Genomic DNA, 20,711 nt, shown 5'->3' on the forward strand with positions numbered 1-20,711 from the left:
GTTATAATACACCTCGATGTTCACGTGCATATTTAATTATTCTCCACAATGTTACTCAATATATTCGGTTCTATGATAAAAAAACGCTGTTTGTTCGGGTGCGATTCACTGTTTTCATATTAATATTGCGGTTCTATATCACCACCAGACACACAGCTTTTAAGCAACAGAATAAATATATATATATATATATATATATATATATATATATATATATATATATATATATATATATATATATATATATTACGGTGCTCTTTTATTCGGAAGTGTATCGCTTGCATTGTGAAGCACTTTTCAGGGGAGCCAGTACCACACACACACACACACAAACAAAATCCAGTTTTACTATTATCCAGAAGAGCACTATCGATATCAAACTAATGAATTCTCAAAAAAAAAAACATCTCAACAAATGACGATGCAATAACTATGTTTGAGCACGAAACAATTCCTGTCTGCTTCACTGAGCGAGTCGTTTTATATTTCTCAGGGCTTATCGATTTCTTCGACGATAAGTCTCAGCAGAATCCCAACCTTGTCATTCTCTAAACTTGGTCTGTAGGCTGTACCTGAAAGTAGGGTCCCGATCATTTCTATTTTCACTGTAGTCTCTTTTATAGACCTAAGTTATTTTAAAATATATAGTTCTAATCGCGAGATGCAAGCCGAGCACTGCTCATGCGAGTGTTAGCCGTTCATCTTGGCGAAAAAATAAATGTAATAAGGCTCAAAAATGCGTAGAACAGTGATGAAGCTTTGATGAAAAGCGCAACAACGCTGCGGATAATGTTTCGTTTTTAAGATATTTTGAATCGCATTTATACAGATGGAGAGGGAGAGATGAGTGCAACGTTAGCAGGCACCACTTACCATAATAATGCAAGGGAACTGTTCTGAGATGTTCTCTATATTACCTAGTGTTCTCACCATAGATAAGGACTTTGTGATTTCTTTGGAAAATTATAACGCAATAAAACTAAATTTACCGTTTTTAAATCTAGGGTAAAGACTCAACATATTCAGACGTAAGGTTTCCTCTTCTATTTCTTTGTACAGCTCCTGAAAGAATCAAAAACATTTGTGAAGACGCTGACATGCATGTTCAATGTCCCATTTGAACTGGGGAAGGAAACATCCGTCCGCATTGTAGGCAGACCAGGACGAAAACTGGACGCTCGTCTTAAGCATGAGAGTGGTACAACTTGTGCAGACTGCACTCTAATCGAGGATGACGAAGCTACTTCCTTTCTCCTTATTATATCTTCACCTGCCCAGGTCTGGCCTATATTATTACTGATTCGTGTTGTTTATTTACGCACAAGCGATTGCAGTGTCACTGCACGCTTGTTCTTTCAGTACACGATTATAAACTTAAGATGCACCCACTACAAAGTAATGTCAGGATAGCTTACCCCAAGAAACAAAATATATGCGCATATAATATAGAGCGATGCTATATGCACTACGTAGTGCACTTTGGACGGAAATTGCTATATGCACTACGCTGAGAGCTCATGCCGCTCGGGCCATCCTTTTTCGAACTGCGCGTGTACCACTGGGGAGCTCGTTAACCCAGCCTCCCGCCTGCGTTCACGCCGCTTCGCGGCGACAGTATGCGGCTGCTAATTAGAAAAGTCAACCAGTACACGCCGCTTCGCGGCGTCCAGCCGGCAACCCAAGCCCCGCTGTCCCCGATCTGCGAAGTCTGCGAAGTTTCGTCGACAACATTGGTGTTTTTTTTTTTTTTTTTTAGTGTTCATCGCAACAAAGAAATATAAATATCGCCAAATGCCTCGTCAAAACAACGTTCAAGAAAAAAAGAAAAAGAAAAAAAAAAAGGTAGGATCACCGCGATTCGAACCTGCGTCCACTTGCGTACGAAGCGGACACGCTAAGTCCTACGCTATGCCATCGGTTAGAAAACTCGTTGTGATCATTCATTTCATACGAGACAAACGTAGTGTATATAGCAATTTTCGGCCGAGCTGCACTCCGGACTGCATATAGCATTACTCTATAATATATAGGTTTTTTTAGCTGAACCAAATTTTAAATAAAAGGGGAAGATTTCTATGAATGCGGTTATTACACCGTGTTTATATGGCACGGCGAACATTAGAGGGAAATATAACCATCACGATTATCAGAATAATAACCTGCATTTTGTTAATTAACTTTTTAATTGTAGTAATTAAGTTGTATATATAAATAAAGATTTGAGGCGGTCGTCTGTTGCGACTGTTCCATTTTGTAGAATTCGAGTAACCGGCCCGGTGTTCCGGGGTATTCGTCACCGAATTTGGTTCCTTTATGCGGGTAATGAAGCAAACTTCGGCTATAGGGGTGACTTTCGTGTGTTTGCCTGATTGAGCGGAGAACCGTCGGGTTATGTTGAAAATTCGGGCGCAGATATTTGGGAATACGGGCTGGTTACGCTGCTTGAACAAAATGAAACAGTCTTTGCATACAACCGCCAAAAAATTTGTAGTATAAACATATAGCAATTACAGTAATGAAAAAGGTAATTGACGAATATGAGTTAATTAATCTGATAATAGTGAGGGTTACAATACCGTCTCGAGTACGCCGAGTATTATAAATACGCAGTGATAACCGCATATATATAACTTCCCACCCCTTTATTTAAAAATTTGCTGCTGCTAAAAGAAGGAAGTAAAACACGAAGCAAAAAAGGATGTAAAGCAAATATTGACTTTATAATAAGTGTTCTTGGAATACTACCACTTAATCGTGCCACCTCAGGCGTCGCACTTACGGAGCACCGGTAACTTGTCCCATCGAGCTAAAAGACGTCGGAAAAACCGATAAAAACGCGATTGCGCCGCACGCGCTGCTCAATGGGTGACCCTACTAGTCCCATTACCTTGGCGTTTTCCTTGCGGTCGTCCTAGACATCATCCTACACCTCCAGAAAGACTTCAATTGTTACATTACGTGAAAAACAAGCGGCATCGGCTTTGTTCTGCCCGAAAGATGGTCACAAAAACACGTCATCAAGCGTCATCAGCGTGATGTCATCAAACGCCGTTGTGCGTCAGCGTGAAAAAACCGCCGCAGCGCCGTGTGCAAAGGTTGCGCTTTGGACTTCACCTCTGCTCGTTGTGTGCTTCGTGCGATGGACTGTGAGGCGACCGCGTCTAAATCTACGTCCTCGAGAATGGCAGCAGCGTTTATATCCACGGCCGCTTCCATAGGCAAACGTGGCCGCTCAAACAAACACACCAAAGCCTCCTTAAGTGTCCTCCTCCCGCTGTCATTCTCGACGTCGTTCTAGAGGTCGTCCTAGAAGTCACCGTAGACGTCGTTCGTGACGTCGTCTCCGGTGACTTCTAGGACGACCTCTAGAAGTCGTTCTAGTACGACCTCATGGAAGTCGTCCTAGAAGGTTGTCTAGGACGACTTCCTAGAAGTCGTCCTGTACATCGTTCTTGACGTCACCCTAGAGGTCCTCCTAGACGTCGTCCTCTTAGCGTCGTTCTAAACGTGGTCTTAGAGGTCGTCTTTAAGGTCTTGCTAAAGGTCGCCCTAGACGTCTTCCTAGACATCGTCCTATACGTTGTCCTGGACTCGCTTTCAAATTCTTACCCGTGAGCAGTTTTAAGTGTACCCCTGTAACTTCACACTCTCGAAATTGTAAAGGTTGGGACATAAAAACATATCGACAAGTTCCGCACTCCTCAAAGTACGTTACTGTTTTTGTTACAATTTTGAATTTTATCTTTTTTTTTTAATTTTTAGAATATATGTGGTCCCGGCGCCAGATTACACTCCGGTGCTAAACTTTATGTCAATGTTTGTTTTGACTTTTCCTGGTAGAGCTTGTTGTAGAAGTCGGACAGGCAGCACTGGGTTTTTCTATTGTTTTGATAGTGGAGCCTGGGAGCATACTCCTCTTTTTTATCTGAAATATTTGCCATCCCTTACTGTTCAATAGCTATAGATTCTTTGTTTCTGGAGTGATACATTCTTCGAAAAATGGGATTGATATTTTCGCTTTTTTTATGTATCTATAGCGCCTTCATCGACGACTTGTTTTTCTTATGCGCCTTGCTTTGATATCACCTAATCCTTCCAGTCAGGGCAGTGGCAGCTGACCTTAACAGCACGCCGCCAAGGACCAGCCGATGTCGGCATTCTCGTGAAATCATTTCAAAAGGACAAGAAGGTGGCCACCGTAAGAGCCGCAATTTATTTTGGAAGAACTATCTTAACTGCTGGCAACGTTCCCGTAGTCTACGTGAAGGTCGCAAAAGGAAATGACGTGATACGGCATGCTGACGTGGCTGTGATGGTCACACCACCCGATGCTTCATCCCGAACCCGCATCACACTTCGCGACGACGGTCTAGGTGAGAACGCCCATCGTCGAAATGGTCGCCCCAAATATGACCGAGGACCGATAGGATAAACACTTCTTTTTCAGTTGTCGCATAAACACTTTCACCGAACTGTGCATAACATGTAAGGTTTATAAACTGCCATATCCCACAAAACCCTCCCTGCAAATGCAGATATAAAAAGACGTCTAAACTGAAGAGCAGCACTAAAACAAGCATGTCGTCAATGACGCCTTAATGGATGCAGGGCGTGGTGAGTCCCGAACATTTGATGATAACTCCACAGCCTATGAGATGGCGTAATTAGGCAACAAGAACGCCTAACAGCCAATTAGGAAGGAAGAAGCATTAGCACAAGAACCCATGCCCGGCGTTCCTTAAGCTCTCTGCGACTATATCACTCTAAATGCATGCGGTTGGCTGGAGCGGCATAACATATGTTACGATAGATCGAAGGAGCGAGTCGTATATTTCACATTAGATTATATATATATTAAAATACGGAGTTCGGGTTTAATTCTCGGAATGTGAGGCCAGGCTTCACGTCGCTCCGGCCATGTGATCGTTCTTTCTATAAAACAGAGCTGTTCACACCATGCAATTTGTACCAGCTATTTAGGAATAGCAGCAAAACCCGTGCACCCCACTTTGGCTGGTCTCCGAGCATTTCTTCGTAGTTTCTCTGAGTTTCTTGTCGGGCCTAGCGAAGAGCACGACTTTTAGCCGAATGCCGCGGACTCACCGGGCCTGCGTTTTGCCACCTTCCAACTGAAATTACGTCATCGTTACTGAAGTTTCCAGTCGAACACAGTCGAACTCACCCTCGAACTCTTCTTAGGGAATTTGGAAACCATTGCCCATCTCAAACCGTACCCCGAGCGACGCCCATCACACAGATTGTCAAGCTCCAACCGACAGGACGATGCGACGTTACACGCATCGACCCCCAAGACTTGCAAACCTCATTCGACTCCTACTTTTAAGATATCAAGCTACATCAACATCACCACGCCATGTCGACGTTCTAACACTATCGCCGTCACGACGTTCGGTTCTACTCAGCTTGCGCTCGTCCTCCGGGTCAACTCCATGCCACTGAAATTCAGACCACCACTCCAGGTGCGCTCGTTCCAGGTTCCCACAGAAGGAATCTCCCGCAGCGTGCTTTACGGGTACAAGGCGGATAACACTATAGAGAAACTCTTCAAGGTCCTGCATGCCGATTGTTCGACATACTGACCGTACGGCCTATGGGCTCTCGCGGAAATGAATTTATCAGTCCTTCTTTCCCACATCCCCCGCACCAAGTCACACGCTGGGGCTACCCGCGACAAGCAGAACGGTACGGGCACAGGTTTCTAGTGCATCTGCGCAGCCACTGCTTCGGCTCCTAAGCCACCGTTTGCGCGAATGAAACGTCCGACTGCACCAACTGCGGTCAAGAGCACCAAGAACACCAACAACATTCACTCAACGACAACCAAAGCTACTGCGCTTACTGAAAGCAAGAAAAACCACCTTGCTGACGATAATTCCGGCCGCGCCCAATCGCAGTTCACTGAATGAACAAAGCAACACAAAGAAACTAGACAAGAACAAAAATCGCCGACCATGAGGTCGACAGTGGCATGCCTCGAGGTGCAGACTTGCACGCTACAATATCAGTATCTCTGCCTCGTACCATTCTCGCACCTCACGCCAGGTTCGTATTAACGAGCTATTCCGCTCGCAAAGATCTGCAATGGCAGGACTCTCTAAAAAGTGTCAAACTTCAGACACGCAACAACTCACCGACACGCATCAGGCAGCACAAAGCCGCAACCAAGACAACTTCTACCGTACCGTCCAACAGCAGCATCAACCATTGACAGCTATACTCAGGACCGTGCAAGTGGCCACGGAGGAGTATGATCAGCGACGCCGAAAAAGAGAATGATGGCTCCGCTCCATGAGTCTCAAACAAGAGGAGGAGAGGCGGCAAATAGAGAGTGAACTCGACAAACAGGGCAAGCGCCGCCTGTCCCGCTCACGACGGCACAGTCTTTCGCCACACGTCTCCTATTCGCATCCACTCGCAACACACCAAACCCCATGACCGTCTCTACCATCCACAACAGCCCAGCTTCGTCCCGACACGCCGGAGCACGTACGCCAGCTTCAGAAGACCCAACAAGCACAACATTTCCTGCACGCCTTCCAGAAGGGCAAGTAGCAAAAACAGCAAGGCACGAAACGAGCCATTCGGCAAGTGCATAAACAACTAAAGCAACGTATTCAAGCAATTTCTCCCCTTATCAATCAATATGGATGCACACAAGAAGCACAAGCTCAGCCCTGCGCCCAACGGCATCCGCAAAGGCCCCCTGACGCCCTGCAGTGGAACTGCTCCTCGCTGCGTCAAAACGGCACGGAGCTTACAGAACACTTTACCCTCATCTGTAGTCGGGGAGCGCTTCAACTGCAAAAAACGCAACAAAAAATAAAAAAATAAAAAAGAGGCCCCATCTCCACGTGGTGAACGATGTTGATTGGGGCGAAGCTCTGGTGGTGCTGATCATACTGATTTTATTGCTCATAGGTGGTGCTGAGTTCCGAGTTGCGCTTCGACTTCATTATTACTGCTTTATGGTCGGTGAAATGCAGAGCCAGCGGTTCTTCTAGCGGATCAGCTTGGGTCCGCTAGAAGCCGTGGGAACGCATCTCCACTGCTTAAGTCAACGGTCCATGTTAGAAAGAAAATGTGTGGTATGAATCGTGGTTATATGCGCAGTTCAGCATTTGACCACAGCGCAGCGTCTATAAACGTTGAGCTAATGCATGCATGGTTTAACGCGATTATATATGTATTTTACGGCAGCGCCTTCTCCTGTATAGACGTTGAGCGGCTACATGGCACGTTGGAGCCTAGCGAAGTAGTTGAGACGCCTGGCTTGTAAGCAAGCGGTCCTGAGTTCGAATCCCCGTGCGGGCGTACGTTTTTTTTTTTTTTTTTTTTTTTTTAAGTGGGCCGATTTTGAAGGCAGTGCAATCGATGTGAGTACGGACTCCGGACGGACAAGCCTATGCCCTAAGGAGCTTCGCCCCACTATATTTTCTAGCCTTTCCGGCTAGAAAATATAGTGACAACCTATCATGGAGCATAAACCTGCGGCTGATGTTACGACCGGTCGCGCACCGTCGAAGCCCAAGCTGGTGTATTTGTACGTAAGAAGTTTCCACAGAAACAGCTGGACCTGTCCAGCCTCTGCGATACCTTTGATAAGGGTCTGACAACCCGCCCTACCCTAGGACGCTGTCACGTAATCGTCATCTCTTACTACGTGAGACCCCAACCCAGCTGCTCCCGGCCGGGCCCATCCAGCCCGACCGGGTTCCAGTGGATGAAATGACTGTAGAGAACGCTGTTCTAAGTACCGTTTATTAATTACTGGGAACTTCAGTGCTCATCACTCGGACTGTTACCACAACAGAGCGGACCAACACGAACCATGACTTCAAAAGATGGCAAAACTCACGCATCTCAAGTTCACCAATGACCTATACTATCTGACATGAACTTCATGAGGGCCAGTTTGGCACCACCCCCCACCCGACCTAGCGTACGTCCGACGAAGAATGTAGACTAGGATGCCGTGTGACAGGCGACCTTTACTTACGAAGGCTCCGTCTCCATCCCCACCAAGCTACTGAGAATAGTAGAATCCGACACGGGCCATGTGGTAGTTACCGAGCAGGACCTAACTCCCAACAAGCGAATCGCCATCCTCTGGGAAGAACACTGACGTCTTCATCGGATCTTCGTCTCCAACAGCAAGCGCTTTAAGGATCTGGTGCACGTCCGCCCCAAGACATCACCGGCCCGACGGTACGCCAAGTGCTTGTCCCGCACAGAGTGGCTTGACCATTCTGCTACTTTCAACGAAAGGACCGGCACCCACAAACACTGGCCCAGCCACACAGCTTTGGCGGCCAAGCACAAGACGCCCAATATTGCCCGCAAAATTCAACTGAGCACCAACTGTGCTCCCGAAGAATTCGAAGACGAGGCGCGCAAGACTTCCTTCCATCAACCGCACAATCCAACAGTCCCCAGCATGTAAAAAACAACGGCATCTTCACGCGCTGGATGTTGGTGATTGGGGCGAAGGTCTGGTGGTGCTTGTCTGAGTAGATGGTGAGCCGCAGCATGCCGAGCCTTTCGTTCGTTTTCATCCATGTCACACTGCGGTCATATGCTCAAATGCGGATATAACCACGTTCTATACCACACATTCTCTTTCTGACATGGATGAAAACGAAAGAAACGCTCGGCATGCTGCGGCTCACCGTCTGCGCGCAAAACACGGTGTAAGTGTAGCACAAAAGCGCCACCAGAGCTTTGCCCCAATCAACATCATTCACCGCGTAGAGATGCGGTTTTTTTTTTCCCTAGACGAGTACGTGAGTGCGTGAGCTCACGAGCAGAAGCACGTGCACGTGCAACAACTGGCACCACCGACGGCGCACCTCATCCAAGGCTGACCTGTGGCAGCTCCAGCTGCTCCACCAAACCATTCGCAGAATCGTGCTCCTCCCACCAGCCAGCATACCGCGGTTGCGAAAGTGTTCTAGTTCGAATGCCCAAAAGCTCTCACTGACCGGTAAAACTGCGAGGACCACCCAAAAGCTAGAGCGGCCATCGCCGCACTCACCGACAAATCGGAGAACGCCGTCTTCACTGGCCTTGGATGATGCGCCGAGACTAAGCGGGTCACCCTCGCCCTCATTTACAACAAGCATCGGCACGCCCAGACACTCCAATTTCATCACGATCTGAACCTGAGTCTCCTCCAGGGTTGGGCAGAAATACTCAAAAATTTATTTGGAAATACAAATACTGGGATACATTAAAATGGTAGCTGAAATACTGATACTAAAATATATCTGTAAAAATGTATCGCGATACGTATCGGAAATACATTTTAAAAAAGAGGAAATAAGTATTTTAAAATACAAATACAGAAATACATTTTAGGGAGGGTAGAAATACAAGTACAGAAATACTGATACTGCAATACATTTTCAAATTTGTTTAAGACGCAACTGAGATGAAGCTTAATTGAAGTTTGAAGTGGAAGTTTTCTATCCCGAGATTACTTTGCCGTGGGCTTGGCACCTTGCCCTGAAGGTGGTGGTTTGGGACCACAATTAGTCTTCAATGGGATCAATCATATTAACGTTCAACCATGGGCTGACCGCGGCCCCTTCCCTGATATCCTGTCTGCCTGACGAAGCATTCCTCTCAACAATGATCACATGACGTCACGGTGGAATGAACTAGTATTCTTTATCTGTAGGTGTGGCCTTGAACATGAAACATTATCACGCTGCTGTATGAAAGGACTACATGCACTTTAGTTGTAGGTTACCTAGTTGAACATCGTGCAGGCAGTGCCATTTAGAATTTTTGAGAATAGTGGACCAGCTCAAAGCATCCTGGAACACATGTCTTATCTTCTGTTACGGTTGAAAAAACTATACGGTGGCATCCCTGTTCTGAAGGTCCTTCCTGGCGACCCTCCGCTACCGATTGCAGTCCTCAAGTTTTGCCTAGCATTATCCAAACAGAGACCTCGTGGATTGCGACCTGATATTACCGGCACAGGTGTGAGCTCCCCGAGAAACAGCGCGCTCGAGACGAGTCGCAGGTGTACGAAGTTTGGGTCGGCACAGCGGGGCCACGTCTGGCCTCCTTCCTGGGTTTCGGATCACCAGAGCAGCGGGTCACGTTTATGTCGGCTGGTGACGTACCCTTGAGCCGTGCAATATTACGGGCGCAGCCGCAGACGCATTCGAATATGTGTTGAACTTTACTGCGTGAGTCATCCTACTACTTCAAGTCAACCACCACCAGGCTCATGCTACAACGGACTGTAACACAGCTTTGCCGGCTGGGTGTACTGTATACGCTAAGGCAAGAAAGACGGTTAGCAGCGGGCGTTGGATGCCAGCAAACAATGACTCAAGAAATCCTACCTAAGGACCTGCGGCAGAAGATGCTTTGACTCCCCCCCTGGCACGCCACCTGGTTCGAGTCTCCTACTATGCAACACTTCTCAGAAGAGAGAAGAGGACGTATAGAAAAATGGTTTGGGAGAATCGGAAGGAACCTTGGTCAGCATAGTAACAATACCCCAGATCTTCTTGGCCCTAGTGCCCTCAGAAGTAAAAAAAAAAAAAAAAAGAAATGCGTTCGAACTTGTTTTTTTTTTTTTCGAAGGTGGGTTGGGGGGGGGGGGGGAGTATTTTTCAAGAAATGTAATGAAATACATTTCATCCCGATTGTATCGCGATACAAAGAAACATTCCAAATGTATTCCAATGCAGGAATACAGATACTGGTGAAAAAAATGTATCGCGATACAGAAATACAAATACTAAATGTACTTCTGAAATACTATCGCGATACTGCCCAACCCTGGTCTCCTCAAGCTGAAAGCCATGCATCTACCCATCTTACAACATCTAAAGACATGGGCAGAAATAAAATCGCCTACCCGCCTCACCGTCTACACGAATTTTCGCAACACACACGCAGTGTCAGCGGATCAAGAGCCCCTGCAGCGAGCTTCTCTCCATCAAGAAAATTGAGATACGGGTCGAGTGAATACCGGGAATGCAGAGGCTACAGCAAAGAGGCTGCACATGCGTTTGCAGGCGAGCAAGTAGCCATCCGCTCCGACACGGATGTCGCAGTCCCTTGTGCGCCATCGGTCCCCGACCTTATTGAACAAAAGGCTGCGGCCTGCCAGGTGGACCGACGCCGGCTGCTCGAGAAAACTCCGTCAATATTGCGCCCCTACCTCCAGGGATTCTCCGAGGCGAAAAGGTCCTCGGAGAATGCCGGAGCGTATATACTGATGACATCCTCGCTAAACGAAGGAACTGCGCCCCCATTTGAGAATGACGACCTGGCCGAGGCCACACCGACGAAGATCACACCCCCTCATCATCGACACCACCGGTTTCCAGCGGAACGTGCAACAGAGGCATCTGGCCGGCTATTCACCACTTACTGTGGGAGTGTGTCGCCCTGCAGCAAGTCCGCGCCCGGCATATGAGCCCCAATATTCGGTCTGGAAGGCTAGATATCACCCCATGCCCACTCCAAGAACGCGCTTCTTGGTTGGTGGACGCTTGCTAGCGCCACTGCCTTTCACCGCCGAATGTAATTTTTTCCTCACTCTTGCTTTTTAAAATCTTGGCCATCGAGCAATACTCCAAATAAACGCATTCAATCATATATGAATACAAAGATATTTCCGATGACATGTATATATTTCATCACATTTTCATTGACAGGTAGATGCAGGTGTCTCTTGCTACCTGTACGATGAGAGAAAACATACATGATTGTTTTTATATTGACGTTTTCGAAAACAATTTCCTGCGAGAACCAACGCCATAGCTCACATTCTTTTTACGCAGGTTAGAAAGCATATATTGCGCATGATTATTTACTGACGTTCCGCAACTATAAATAATTATTTATATTAGATTCATTTGGTAGCGCCTGAAATATAGAAAATATCAGGTGAAATGAATAGGCTGCAATGATACGCCGTAATCACGTGTTTGTCTATTTTTCAGGGTTCGATGTTCAAAGTGGTGACGGGGTTTACACAACCTCGTTGGTTGGTGACATTCAAAGTGGGTTTTATCATGCTCAAGCTGAAATTAGGGTTGCCGAAGACATGGAACCTGAGATGAACCTTCGACGAAGAGATCCTCTTTTCAAAATCGCACGAAGTGAGTTGAAAATGCCATTTAGTCGAAGCAAACATGCAGTGCTCGTGACCGACAAGTCTATTATTTACGTTACAGTAGAGGTAGAATTTCTCTGGGAAATGAGCGCCAAAAGAACAGGGACAAAGAGTAGAATAACAGCGACACAGGGCGCACTCTCAACTGAATTTATTAGGAAAAAACACAAACTTATATACCAACGGGAGAGCACTATCAGACACCACACGTCACGTTAGTCCTCGCTCAGACCACGTTTCAAATATTCAAACTCCTCCGTAGACAGAGCCAGAGATGTATCGCTAATGCATTTTTCACCCCTACTCCTAATCTCAAATGCCTCGTGAAGCTCGCGTGACACTTTGTTTTTGGACTTCACCAATATTTTAGTGCGGTCAAGTGACAGCACTACAATATTAGCGTGTGCGCGACGTCTTCGGCATCCTCGCGACTGCTATCTTCAACACAGTACTACATTGCACCCCTACGGGGAATGCACGTCAGAAATGTGCTTGAAGGCCCCTTAATGTGGGCAGCGATCACCGGAAACTTGCTGCTTGCGAAGCGCGAACGTTCTTCCGCGAAGGTACTCCGCCCGAAAAGTCAGTATACGAGATCTCTGTTGCCGAGGCGACGCTAGCGGATACGACTGGTTGACCGCTCCCGTCGCGTTTATGCATATTTAGGCAAATCGTAGATGTTACTCTGAACCAATAAACTTTTTTTTATCAAGTTACACCATTTCGTGTGTGAAATGAAAGGTGTCTCTGCATCTTCCTGGCGTTGCAAGAGCGAGATGCTTGGCCTTTTCCGTCGTGACGGCGAAACGCTCTTCTAAAACACTTTTGCGTTGCGTGCGCTAATGCAAGCGCTAACTATAATGCTAGAGTACGCTACAATTGCGTACGTTTTTTTAAAACTCCCTCTTGATGTGCGTGTCATAGAATGCCAGGATGTCGCGTTTTGACCCGCGCGTTTCCCTTTGCGTAAGTAAATAAATTGCTCCAGCAGTTCCCAGTGCCTCCATCACGCGACAGCCGAACCATCATGCGTCACAGACACGTAATATGCGCGGAGGAGACGGCATGAGTATCGGAAAGGACGCACGGAGGTCTTTGATGTGTTGGGTTAGGAAAGGCGTTTGTGGTGTTCGACTGTCCTGTTGAACATGTGGTCGAAATACTGAGAGCCGAAATGAAAACCGATGTTATCATGTTTTTTCAAATTTTTGTTTTTTCAGTTGTACTACTGAATTTTACAATACGATGAATCCGAGTCATGCGACATGAGTAGCCTTTTGCCCCATTCTCCTAGACGCTGGTGTAAACTAAACAAATTAAAAAGAAGCTTTGCATTTTTATTTTTAGGAAGGAGATCTATAACGCATTGGCACGTAATAATCACTTCATGATCTGTGCTGCGATTACGTAGAAGAGTAGATACAGTATTATCTCCAGTATTCATTGATTAAATATAAATGCCTCTCTTCTTATTTTAATTCTTTCGTCATTTTTTTTTATCCAGTAGATCAGAATGATTTAGAACTCCGGCGGTCCACTTTACCTTAAGCAACGTGATATTAGTTGTCTCAATGAGTGCAGAAATTATGTAAAAAAGTAGCTAGACAATGTATCTACATTGTGTGTATACAAAATATTTTAATCACTTTTTCAACCAGTTGATCGGAAGCTAAAGAAAAAGAATCAAGGGCCCTCGAGGGTAGAGGTAACTGCACAAATAAGTAGCGATAGATTTGACTCGATTATATTTAAGAACATGCAAAAGATCTAATCGGTGTTGTTCCACTGGTTTGCTACCCTGTAAAAGAGAAATAAGTTGAAGAGATATTGGATTAACAATAGTACATAATAAAGAAATGTGGATATAAAAACACATGTACACACAACTACTCATAAAAACATCCAACGCACGTACAAAGGTTGGCAGAAATGAAAGTTAAAATTTAGTTAACTTCTCTCCACACGTATATTTATTTACAGTAGTATCGCGAAAAAATCGAAGCACTAATGCCTTGTGTAATTAATCGCCTTACGTCAAAGAACCCGATATTCTTCTAATATCTCCATATATTGTTTTGTTGCAATTGTGTTTTTTATGGGTGTAGGTGTGTGTGATATGTACTTAACGTAACTGCATAAAACAACTTTGATGCCATGAATCAGTGATAGCGATGGGATATGACTTAAGTGAGTCTGCTCGATCAATAAAGTGTCGAAGTTTTCTTGTGCATACCACATTAAGGCGTAAACAATTGCAGGTGCGGATACCAGGAGTGTTCCAGCCGTGTCTGTGAACCATCAAATACAAGGAAGGACGCCTCAATACACGACTGCACAGATCAAAACTATTCCTACGTATGACTGGGATGTAAGCACTTAAACCTGAATCAATAGGAACTTAGATGCCTTTTTCTTTTCACTATAATTTATTTAAATTTAAGTCTGGACGCAACTGGAGCAACGGGCTGTTGGAATCCATCAAACAACGCCCACATTACACCAAGATGCTTTTAGTCTTGCTTTTATACTTTCCCTATTATAGCTAAATCAATCACGTGCGGAGAAGTCCCAGTGACTTGGGCTTTTTATGTTGTTTGCTTGGTCCCATCCTATCGCTGCGTCGTTTGCGTCCATAAGTAAGGTAAAACAAAGTATAATAGTTTAAGAAGTTCCTGTCCTGGCGTGGTAAGTTGCAACTGCCTAATAGTGACTGGCCGATGGGAACTGCACAAATTTTATAACGAATCATTACATATCCGCGCATATAAATGCCATCGTTGAAAAGTTTCTTGCAACGGAACTCTTTATGAAAATTTATCGCGCTACGGTTTTAGAGCGAACAAGCAGTAGCCGGATTTTGTGTTTTGATCTTCGTATCAGAAGTCTTAAAGTAAAACTTCTATTCCGATGGAGTATGGTAGCTTGAAGCACTAACAAAAAGTGTAAACTACGTTACTCCACAACAACGTTTCGAGCAAAAATGTTAAGCCGCAAGCGCAATGCTAATACATCCCTGAAAAGACAGTCTACATGACACTTTCTAAGGTGTGTTTCTTGTACGAATGTCCTTTCACATTGGTTATAAAACGTCTGCGGACATAATCGACTCATGCATATATCTGGACCATATTAGCACCCATGCTGCTCGGGGTGTGTCCGCTGTCGTCATCTGCAGCAAACTCTCTAACTTTTGTATTATGTGTGAGCTGTGCGACTCGGGCTACTTCGACAAACGAGGTTTCTTTTTTACACAAACTTCGGAGGGATTTGGAGCGTCACCAGGTCGCCTAGGGGCAATCTGCTAAGCATTAATTTTAGATTGGCGTAGGGATGTAGGGACAAAGGGGCGCTACATCATCGGAGAAGCCGTTCAATCAGCGGGCTCTTCGCGCCCCTCACGCACCGCACGCGCGCCTCGACGAACTTTGCTACATTCTGCCTCTCTCAAAGAAATGAGCGTTCGAATGATTGACACCTCGCTCGGCGCGACGTCAGCGTCGCGAGAGTCCAATTAGCGCGTTCCGCAAACTTCGGGCACAAAGTTGTGCTTGACGAGTTTAGCGACCCAGACGTCGGTCTTTTTTGGCGCCACTTGTTCTGGACGAACGTGCGCCCGATCTTCCTGGCGTCGGGAAAACTGCGGCGCTGGAGGTTACGTCGGGGAGTCGCCACGTACGGACGCGGGGTTGGTGGTGCTCGTCGGACCATTGCGGCGTAGCTTAGCGTCGGTTCCTCCGGTGTCGCGGTGTTGATGGGAACTTCAGGGTGGACCGCCCGTTGTACTTCCTCGCGCACGGCCTCGGTGATGGCGAATGTCGCTGGACGGCTTGCGGCTGGCAGCAACCGGCGAATTTCCTCCCGGACGACCTCCCGGATAATTTCGCGGATGTCCGTACCAGGAGCGTCTTTGCAGCGGGGTATTCAGACGAGGGAGAAATCCCGGGAATTTGTCTCCGGCACGCGAGAATCACGAGACGAAAACGCGAGGCTTTTCCACACCGCAAAGCCTGACGTTTTCGTCGCGGGATGCGCGTGCCGTGGAGGAATCCCCGGGATTTCTCCCTCGTGTGAACGCTCCTTTAAAGGGGTATTCAGACGAGGGAGAAATCCCGGGAATTTGTCTCCGGCACGCGCGAATCACGAGACGAAAACGCGAGGCTTTTCCACACCGCAAAGCCTGACGTTTTCGTCGCGGGATGCGCGTGCCGTGGAGGAATCCCCAGGATTTCTCCCTCGTGTGAACGCTCCTTTAAAGGGGTATTCACACGAGGGAGAAATCCCGGGAATTTGTCTCCGGCACGCGCGAATCACGAGACGAAAACGCGAGGCTTTTGCACATCGCAAAGCCTGACGTTTTCGTCGCGGGATGCGCGTGCCGTGGAGGAATCCCCGGGATTTCTCCCTCGTGTGAACGCTCCTTTAAAGGGGTATTCAGACGAGGGAGAAATCCCGGGAATTTGTCTCCGGCACGCGCAAATCACGAAACGAAAACGCGAGGCTTTTCCACACCGCAAAGCCTGACGTTTTCGTCGCGGGATGCGCGCGCCGTAGAGGAATCCCCGGGATTTCTCCCTCGTGTGAACGCTCCTTTAAAGGGGTATTCAGACGAGGGAGAAATCCCGGGAATTTGTCTCCGGCACGCGCGAATCACGAGACGAAAACGCGAGGCTTTTCCACACCGCAAAGCCTGACGTTTTCGTCGCGGGATGCGCGCGCCGTAGAGGAATCCCCGGGATTTCTCCCTCGTGTGAACGCTCCTTTAAAGGGGTATTCAGACGAGGGAGAAATCCCGGGAATTTGTCTCCGGCACGCGCGAATCACGAGACGAAAACGCGAGGCTTTTCCACACCGCAAAGCCTGACGTTTTCGTCGCGGGATGCGCGTGCCGTGGAGGAATCCCCAGGATTTCTCCCTCGTGTGAACGCTCCTTTAAAGGGGTATTCAGACGGGGGAGAAATCCCGGGAATTTGTCTCCGGCACGCGCGAATCACGAGACGAAAACGCGAGGCTTTTGCACATCGCAAAGCCTGACGTTTTCGTCGCGGGATGCGCGTGCCGTGGAGGAATCCCCGGGATTTCTCCCTCGTGTGAACGCTCCTTTAAAGGGGTATTCAGACGAGGGAGAAATCCCGGGAATTTGTCTCCGGCACGCGCAAATCACGAAACGAAAACGCGAGGCTTTTCCACACCGCAAAGCCTGACGTTTTCGTCGCGGGATGCGCGCGCCGTAGAGGAATCCCCGGGATTTCTCCCTCGTGTGAACGCTCCTTTAAAGGGGTATTCAGACGAGGGAGAAATCCCGGGAATTTGTCTCCGGCACGCGCGAATCACGAGACGAAAACGCGAGGCTTTTCCACACCGCAAAGCCTGACGTTTTCGTCGCGGGATGCGCGCGCCGTAGAGGAATCCCCGGGATTTCTCCCTCGTGTGAACGCTCCTTTAAAGGGGTATTCAGACGAGGGAGAAATCCCGGGAATTTGTCTCCGGCACGCGCGAATCACGAGACGAAAACGCGAGGCTTTTCCACACCGCAAAGCCTGACGTTTTCGTCGCGGGATGCGCGTGCCGTGGAGGAATCCCCAGGATTTCTCCCTCGTGTGAACGCTCCTTTAAAGGGGTATTCAGACGGGGGAGAAATCCCGGGAATTTGTCTCCGGCACGCGCGAATCACGAGACGAAAACGCGAGGCTTTTGCACATCGCAAAGCCTGACGTTTTCGTCGCGGGATGCGCGTGCCGTGGAGGAATCCCCGGGATTTCTCCCTCGTGTGAACGCTCCTTTAAAGGGGTATTCACACGAGGGAGAAATCCCGGGAATTTGTCTCCGGCACGCGCGAATCACGAGACGAAAACGCGAGGCTTTTCCACACCGCAAAGCCTGACGTTTTCGTCGCGGGATGCGCGTGCCGTAGAGGAATCCCCGGGATTTCTCCCTCATGTGAACGCTCCTTTAAAGGGGTATTCACACGAGGGAGAAATCCCGGGAATTTTTCTCCGGCACGCGCGAATCACGAGACGAAAACGCGAGGCTTTTCCACACCGCAAAGCCTGACGTTTTCGTCGCGGGATGCGCGTGCCGTAGAGGAATCCCCGGGATTTCTCCCTCGTGTGAATGCTCCTTTAAAGGGGTATTCACACGAGGGAGAAATCCCGGGAATTTGTCTTCGGCACGCGCGAATCACGAGACGAACACGCGAGGCTTTTCCACACCGCAAAGCCTGACGTTTTCGTCGCGGGATGCGCGTGCCGTAGAGGAATCCCCAGGATTTCTCCCTCGTGTGAACGCTCCTTTAAAGGGGTATTCACACGAGGGAGAAATCCCGGGAATTTGTCTCCGGCACGCGCGAATCACGAGACGAAAACGCGAGGCTTTTCCACACCGCAAAGCCTGACGTTTTTGTCGCGGGATGCGCGTGCCGTGGAGGAATCCCCGGGATTTCTCCCTCGTGTGAACGCTCCTTTAAAGGGGTATTCACACGAGGGAGAAATCCCGGGAATTTGTCTCCGGCACGCGCGAATCACGAGACGAAAACGCGAGGCTTTTGCACATCGCAAAGCCTGACGTTTTCGTCGCGGGATGCGCGTGCCGTGGAGAAATCCTCAGGATTTCTCTCTTGTGTGAACGCTCCTATAAGGGGTATCCACAAAAAGGAGAAATGCGTCCCTTTCCTCCGCGGAGCGCGCATCACGTGAGACATACGTCACCCTTTTTGACGCCTCGCGGCACCGTTCTGCTCCGCAGAGCGGTTGCAGTGACGCTTGGATGCCGCTGGTAGTGAGTGGGAAGCGCGTCGATGTTTGTTGCCCTGGTGACGAAGGCATCGACGGTTGCCGGCTAGTTGCGGACGAGGCCTCCGAAGATGTCGTCTCTCACCCCGCGCGTGAGGATTCGTAGCTTCTTCTGTAGCTCGGGGGTCGGCGCGGGCACCCAGGCGCAGAACGTCCTCTTCGAAGCCGGTGACGATCTCATTGCGGGCCTGGGTTCTGAATCGCAGTAGGTCCTCGGCTCTCTCTCGGCGGTGGTGATTGCTGAACGTAGCCTTGAGATCGGTCTTTAAAATGTTCCACGACATCAAAGAGGAGTCATGGTTCTCGTACCAGTGCTTGGCGATCTCCTCAAGCGAAAAATACACGTTGTGCAGGCGCTGCTCGTCGGTCCAGCCATTGTGGCGGGCAACGTGTTCATACTGGTCAGTCCAGTCTTCGGCGTCTTTGTATTGCTCGCCGTGGAACGGAGCAGCCGTCCGCGGAACGACGGGCAGGTAAACGACGGCAGAAGCGGCCGGGGTCTGCGGCTGGTTGGCCATCGTCGTCGTCCTCGGCTTCGGCCTGTCCGGCAGCAAACACAATTCAGCAGCCTGCCCCTGGATGCGGCGGCTGGCCCGAGTTTGACGTTCCTCGTAGAGCGGTCTTCTCGAAGGGCGCTTAGGATCGGACTTGCGCTGCGGGCCCTCGTAGGGGTACGCTGGACATGCGCTACCCAGCACCTCCACCAAAATGTTACGAATGACAAGGTGAAACAAAGAATAACAGGGGAAACGGGAACGTATAATGGAGCGAACTTGTGCCCCCCAGAAAGCAGACCGTCGCGGGCCTCGTAGTCGGCGCGACAGCAGAATCGAACGCTGGGGCGAAAACTGAGTCCGGCTGGACACACGGAGCCCCTTTTGTACACGCGTGGACTTTTGGATCAATCGACGTGGAAGGTTCGGCGTGTAGAACATTCTAACCTCAAATCATCAACAGGGTTCTCGAATTTACAAGAACATCACATTAGAGTCAACAAAAATGCGTACCCGCGCCCAGTAATCAAACCCTGGCTCTCTGCGTGGAAGGCACACGACAACCGTTAGGCCACGAGCACGCTGCCTACTTAGCTGCGCTCGCGGGACTATAAATAAGTAAATATATATATATATATATATATATATATATATATATATATATATACCTGTGTGTGTGTGTGTGTGTGTGTGTGTTTGTGTGTGCGCGTTCGTTGATACACCTATCGTAACAGGCTACGCAGGGGCCAAGATACTCACCCTTCTACCCGTTTACATAGATTTATATATAAAAAAAAAAAAACGTATTGCGGCATTATACCATGCAGTCAACATGTCATTGACGCATTAGGGCCTCTTCTTCCTAATGAAGTACGCCTCTCGCAGTTCGGGTGCTCTTTGTTTCTTGCTTCTACCCAAAATCTTTTTTTTTTTTTTTGGTTCTTGGCCATTGATAAAAAAAGAAATCATTTAGCCAACAGGCGGACTTGTTTTCCTCGGGTTCCTTGGGTCAGAGCAAGTACAGCTGAAAATTAAAAATAAATCAACCATTAAGATGCATGATATATATTTTAAGGATTAAACCCTTTGTACTATGCGTCTTTTCAATAGCTGTACTCAATATAATATAGGTTTTTTGCTAAATTTTACTGTCCGGCTTGTCATCTTTCCTCTAAAATATTTATATAATAGCTGCTTTGCTCGTCTTTGTTATGAATCGAGTTTATTACGATCTGTTTTTGATTTCAAGAAGGGCTAATACGAACA

General features: G+C 47.9%; 1 pseudogene; it reads right to left on the minus strand.

Moving 5' to 3' along the window:
- Positions 1-5,215, minus strand: part of LOC121047572 — a 30,422-nt pseudogene extending 25,207 nt beyond the window's left edge.
- Positions 5,216-20,711: the final 15,496 nt, after the last annotated feature.

This window comes from Ixodes scapularis, unplaced genomic scaffold, assembly GCF_016920785.2.
Source record: "Ixodes scapularis isolate PalLabHiFi unplaced genomic scaffold, ASM1692078v2 PGA_scaffold45__5_contigs__length_3442486, whole genome shotgun sequence".
In the NCBI taxonomy this organism is placed as follows: Eukaryota; Metazoa; Arthropoda; class Arachnida; order Ixodida; family Ixodidae; genus Ixodes; species Ixodes scapularis.